This window comes from Notamacropus eugenii, chromosome 4, assembly GCF_028372415.1.
Source record: "Notamacropus eugenii isolate mMacEug1 chromosome 4, mMacEug1.pri_v2, whole genome shotgun sequence".
NCBI classification, from domain to species: domain Eukaryota; kingdom Metazoa; phylum Chordata; class Mammalia; order Diprotodontia; family Macropodidae; genus Notamacropus; species Notamacropus eugenii.
The window spans coordinates 36597019-36603541 of record NC_092875.1 but is presented as its reverse complement, the minus strand read 5'-3'; the positions used below and the strand labels follow the sequence as shown (position 1 = coordinate 36603541).

Here is a 6523-nt window from a genome sequence, read left to right as displayed (position 1 = left end):
CAGCATAATTCACTTCATTATCAAGTTATAACAAATTAACTTGCAAATATAAATTTTATAGGTCTTCTAAAATCATACAAAAGATTTTCCAAAATATTTCTTCATACAAAAAAAAATTTTCCTTTCTTAAAAGCAGTTTTTAATTTATCACAAAAACCTCTTGAACCTAATTGACAGAAATTACAAGAAAAGATCTAAAACTAAGGCCTTTGCATAATTACTGTTTCCTTTCACAAATATACTTTTGTAAATGCTTGAATTATAGGAAAAACAATTTCAGATAAAACTTCCTTCCTAGTAGCAATAATAAATTTTTGACACACTTAATACATCCTTAGATGAAACAGGCTTGAAAATCACACCTATATATATATTCAAGGATTCTCATTTTCTCAATAGGAATTCTACAACACAGAAACTCTTACACAGAATTCATAACAACTTCTTAACCCATTCATCATTTTTTAACAATGCAGTTCCTAACATAGCAACATTTAGATAAATTATTTTTTCAACAATATATCTTATTACATATGAATGCACTTCAATATTACCTAGCACAGAAATTCATCTCCTCACCAACATGTGGACACACACTATCACCCTAAACCATTGAATTCACATTTTCATAATAGCCAAGATTTCAAATGGAAAATTTACCATCATATCAAACATTAATATCATTCTTACATTATAATCAAACATAACAGTTCCAAATGATCTAATTTTTATTGTATCCTTTTACAACCCCAATTCATATATAACAAAATCCAAATTTAAAAACTGTGTAACAATTACATTAGATTAATGTTGTATCTAACATATGCCCATCCTTGTGTCAAGCACTTTACAATTATAAATGTCAAATAGCAATATCTTTTTCTGCTTAATCCTGATAGGAAGAACACTCTCACATGCTGCTCTTTATTTCTTCAGGACAGATTTTGACTTGAATCATATTAAATCTGGATTTATAATCACTAATGGGAAACATTTTAACCTCCCTCCCCCCTTTTAAATCAAATACTCTTGGTACTTATAAGAAAACATTATTCATAACTTCACATATTCCCTTGAAGGAACACGTAGTGACAGTTCTCAACTCTGAATAAGTTTTTTTCTTCTCCTTCCTTAAAGAGCTGACTTCCTGTCTCCTTTTTGAGACTTATCTGATAAAGAGCTTTCCTAAGCACTTCAGCTTCCCATTCCATCCTCTTGGGAATTTCAGGCTGTACACACTAGGAAATGCATATAAAGTTCTATAAAGAGTTTGAAATCACACCTGTTCTTCTCAAGTTAGCTTAAAATATGCCACCATTCAAAGACTAGGCTTTTGGTCCAGGCAGTGACCTAAGGAATTTGATTTAATGCTGACATGACTGCCAGTTTCCCCTGGCGGGAGCCTCCATAGCTTCCAAAGATAGAGATTAAATTATTGACTATCTAAGTACTTACCCTCTTTGTCTTCATCTTTCAGAATCTGGAGAGAGTGAGTGCTTAACATACATCTAAAAGAAGTCACTGAAATTCTAAAGCGAATCACATTTAAGGCTATGATACAAAAACCCTTATTACTGTTATTTGTAATTTTAATATTTCCCAATACAACCAGAATGAATTCAATCTTTTTTTTCCAGTTGTATCCCAATTCAGAGAAACCTCTCTGAAATAGCCAAATACCAGGTTGGCCTGCCCCTCCCCTATCTGATGTAAAGAGATTTTTCCCTCCTTTTCTCATCTTTCTTTTCACGTTCAAAAACTTGGCCAGAGTTTAGAATGCAAAAAGAAGGATTTTTAAACAACTTTTAAAAAGGTTTCAAACTCTCTATTAACACCATTCCTGCAACCAGACCAAGGCAAGCAGCAAAATCTCTCTCTTTCTCTCTCCCTCTTTCTCTCTCTCTCCACTCCTCTGAAACTGCTCCAGAGGAGGGGTGGAAGAAGGGGAAGATAAATAGGAACCCATTCCTTGCTGGCTGGCTACATCTACAACCTTACACCATAAACATGAAGCACTTCATAAACACACACAGACAAGACATTTGATAAAGCATTATAAAGCGCACACCAATTTCGAATTCGAATTCAGACCGGTCAAAAACTCAGGGTTGTTATTTACTCTGATCTCTAGCCAATTTCAAAAGGATCCTTCCCAGAATCGAGATTCTGCCTTCTCCCCACTCCTCGTCACTACTCTCTTTTGGGAGCAGACAGGGAAAGAAATATAGCCAGCATTCATTCAAATGGACTTCTGAAGGAATACTCAGAGGATACTTTTTCCCCTTCTTGGTATCATTATCTTGTATTCACTTCCCAACTTAGGACATATACTCCGAAGGTCCCTGAAGGACTGGTTGTGCCTAAGATTCCCTATGCTAAGATCCCCCTCCAATGGCCCTCATTCTGGGCTGGGCTGGTTCTACCTAAAAGAGAGCTCACTTTTGACTCTAGGTAAAACTCACTTATCAATCTAGGATCCCAAGATAGACAAAGAAGTACTTAACCACCAATATTTTCCTGCAGTTGCTCAGGTCCTTGACTTATGCTGTCTACAACTATTCAATTTATTGTTTTACCTACGTTCCTGGGTTCACAACTATTCTAAACAGTCCCCGGGGAAGTTAGCAATCAGAAGAGGGAAACTTGCCTGTGGATGTTCAGGACATTGAAAACCTATGGGCATGCTTCCCATCCTCCTAGAGAGCTTTCATTCTGATGCTAGAGATCCCAGATGAGCCCCCAACTGTGAGAAACATACTCACCTTAAATAAAGAACAATACTAGTGAAATCAGGAAAGCTTTTATTAATTTTTACCTTCATCCCCCTGAATGAATGGGTGTCTCCCAAGGAAGGCTACAGGAAGACAACAATTTGTTCAGACCAATGCAAGCCCTTTATACTGTTCCAAGTTTGAATTTTGCACCACATCATCTGTTGGTCACATGACTTCATGTTCTCCTCTCTGATAGGCTTTACCTCAAACAGCTCATCAAGTCTGAGCACTAATTTCTGACCTTTTATCTAACCATGCTAGGTCACAACTCTGATTAACTGCTATCACACAAAGCTAAGAGGAGTTTTAATCCTATGGAAACAGAATTCCTTCTTTGTTTCCCACAAGGATCAACAATGGCTTCAAGATTCTACTGATGACTTTAGCAATGAGATAAAGGCAATTTGGAAAATTCCATGTCAGTAAAAGGGGATGGGCCATTGAATCTCAGCAACATATCAAGTATGTGACCATTTTCAGGTACAAACAGGTAGGGGGATTGTTTAGGTTTGGGGTGCTTGGAATCCCAAAATATTGATACCCTGGGTCCTGCCTGAATGAATTTGACTCAAGTCTTCTTTTAGCCAAAGCAAAGTTTATTTAAGATCCACCATATTGGATTGACTCTCAAGAAGCCTCATCATTTGTGAAGCTTGTCAATAACCATTGGGCCAGAGAGACTCTGATCTAGATTGAATCTGAGCATCATCATGGATGCAGGGTGGAGCTTATATACAAAAAGTATTGCTAGTGGTCTAGTATGGTTGGGGGGTGGTCTGATAGAAGAATCATTTCCTCTGTCTGGAGGTAAAATGATGATGGGGTGACATCAGTCCCTGTTGAAAGGTATATAAACTTGGTACCCCAACCCCCAAATAGAGCCCAGTTCTAGACTAGGGGAATTCAGTCTTTGACTGAAGATTTGCATACATACTGTCTGTTTAAATACGAAATAGTAATTGTTTCTCTTTTACCCAGGAACCCTGAGGGTCTTCTCCTCCCAGTTTGATTTTTTTTTATTAAAGGGGCCATCCTTTGGGCAACTACTTAAAGAATGGGTATATCTCACTCAAAGTGAGAATGCTATAGGACCTTAGTTTGAAAGGGCCAAGGCTTCACATTGCATCCTGGGCCATCTCCAGTCATCCTGATGAATATCAGGCCACTGTATCCAGATGGATCAGAAGAAGAAAGCGAGGTTGGTGACCTTGCACAGCCCTCCTTCACTTAAAGTCAACTGCAAGTCACATCATCATCTTGATGCCATGGTCGTCTTCGAGAATGAAGTACAAACACACAACAACATGCTGTCAACTTGAGAGAAATAAAAACATGGATTTCAGAAAATCTAATTTAATTTGTCTTTCTTAGATCAAACTCTGTCAGGTCAACACTTTCAAGATTCTTGTGTATATCCTCATGTATAAAATGAGAAGGGTGGAATTGATCATCTAAGGTCCACTCTAGCTCTAAATTTATGAGCCTATTATAATATGGTTTGTACAGAACATGAAGAAATATTCTCTGTTTACTTCCATTTTATCATGTAGGTGCTTTGTTAGGGACCTGCTTCTGCCCATTACTGACTCAGGGGTTCTGAGAGGCCCCAAAGCAGCAGTGACTAATAGCAGGGGAAGCCTCTGCATCACATATCCAATTATTTGTGACCCCATGGACCATAGCACATCAGGCCCTTATATCCTTTACTATCTCCCAAAGTCTTTCCAAGCTCATTTTCATTTCTTCAATGACACTATCCATCCATCTCATTCTCCACCATCCTCCTGTTCTCCTTTTACTTTCAATTTTTTCCAAAATCAGGGTCTTTTTTAATGAATTCCATCTTCTCATTATGTGACCAAAGTATTTAAACTTCAGTTTCAGTTTTTGAACTTCCAATGAATAGTCTGAATTATTTTTTTAAGCATTGACTAATTTGATCCATGGACTTTCAAAAATCTTCTCCAGCAACACAATTTAAAAGTGTAGATTCTATAGCTCTCAGCTTTCCTTATAGTTTAACTCTCACAGTCATACATCGCTACTGGAAAAAACATAGCTTTGACTATACTGACCCTTTTCAGCAAGGTACTGTCCAGAATTGCATAAATTTCCTTCCAAGGAACAAGTATTGGTAATAATTTTCACTTCATGAGCAAGTATTATTAATAATTTTCATTTCATGGCTCCAGTTGCCATTTGCAGTGATCTTTGAGCCCAAGAATAGAAAATCTGACACTTTTTCCATTTCTTCCTTCTCTATTTTTCAGGAAATGATAGGACCAATTGACAAAATCTTGTTTTTTGGGGGGGGGGAGGGAAGTTGATGTTAAGCTTCAAGCCATCTTTTACTTTCTCCTCTTTCACCCTCATCAAGAGACTTCTTTTTCTTCTTTACCTTCTGTCATCAGAGTGATGTCATCTGCACATCTGAGATTATTGATGTTTCTCCTGGCAACCTTAATTCCAACTTGTGATTCACTTTGTCTGGCACTTCATACGATGTATTCCTCTGCATATAAGTTATATAAATAAGATGACAATGTACAACCTTGTTGTACTCCTTTCTCAATCTTAAACCAATTAGTTGTTCCATGATCACTTCTAACTGTTGCTTCTTGACCTCATTACAGGCTCCTCAGGAGACAAGTAAGATGATCTGGTACTCTTATCTCTTTGAGGACTTGCATATGAAGTAGAAGTAGATGTTTTTCTGGATTTTTCTTGTTTTCTCCATAATCTAGTGAACGTTGGAAATTTGGTCTCTAGTTCTTGGCCTCTCGGAAAACCAACCTATTCTGGTAATTCTCAGTCCACATGTTGAGGAAGCCTATAGTTTGCAGACTCTTTCTTTTTTTGAGTTAAGCATTTATTTAATGTTACAAAAAATATTTAGTCAAACAGACCAAAGCCCATGTCATTATCAGACTCCTTGGATTCTTCTTTTTTTGCTTCCTCCTTCTTCTCCTCAGCTGGGGCAGCTGTGCTAACAGGAGCAGCCCCTCTGACAGAGGCAGCACCACCAGCTGCTGGGGCAGGTCCACCAGCTTCTACATTGCAGATGAGATTTGCAGTGTTTACATTGGACAGGGCCTTTGCAAATAATCCAGGCCAGAATGGTTCAACATTTACACCTGCTGCTTTAATGAGGACGTTCATTTTATCCTCCGTGACTGTAACCTCACCGTCGTGAAGGATGAGGGCAGAATGATGCAAGCAAGCTCGGAGATGGACATTTCAGTAGATGGATGAGGAGAGACTTGTTTGCAGTGGTGCTAGTTGCTGGCTGAAGAGAGGGGTCACCGCAATGTGACCTTAGCTTCTGAAGATGAACCAAGCACCTTACAGACAACTGAAGGGAAAGGGAGCGAGTTTGCAGACTCTTAAGCCTAATCTTGCTAGCATGTGAAAAAAGTGCAATTGTTTGGTGACTGGAACACTCTTTAACATTGTTCTTCTTTAGAATTGGGAAATAAACTGATTTTTACCAATCCAGTGGACACTGTTGACTTTCCAAATTTGCTGGCATATAGAATATAGCACTTTAACAGTATCATCTTTTAGGATTTTAAATAGTTCAGTTGGAATTTTTTCACTAGCCTTATTATTAGCAATACTTCCTAGACCCACTTGATTTCATTCTCTAAGATGTCTAGCTCTAGATCAGTTTCTTGCATGGTTCTTCTGTATATTCTTGCCACCTTTTCTTACTCTCTTCTGCTTCTGTTTAGTTCCTACTTTTTTGGCAC

The 6523-nt window shown here is 37.9% G+C and overlaps 1 pseudogene; it reads right to left on the bottom strand.

Moving 5' to 3' along the window:
• Positions 1 to 5628: 5628 nt before the first annotated feature.
• LOC140498079 (large ribosomal subunit protein P1 pseudogene) lies at positions 5629 to 6010 on the bottom strand (annotated as a pseudogene).
• Positions 6011 to 6523: the final 513 nt, after the last annotated feature.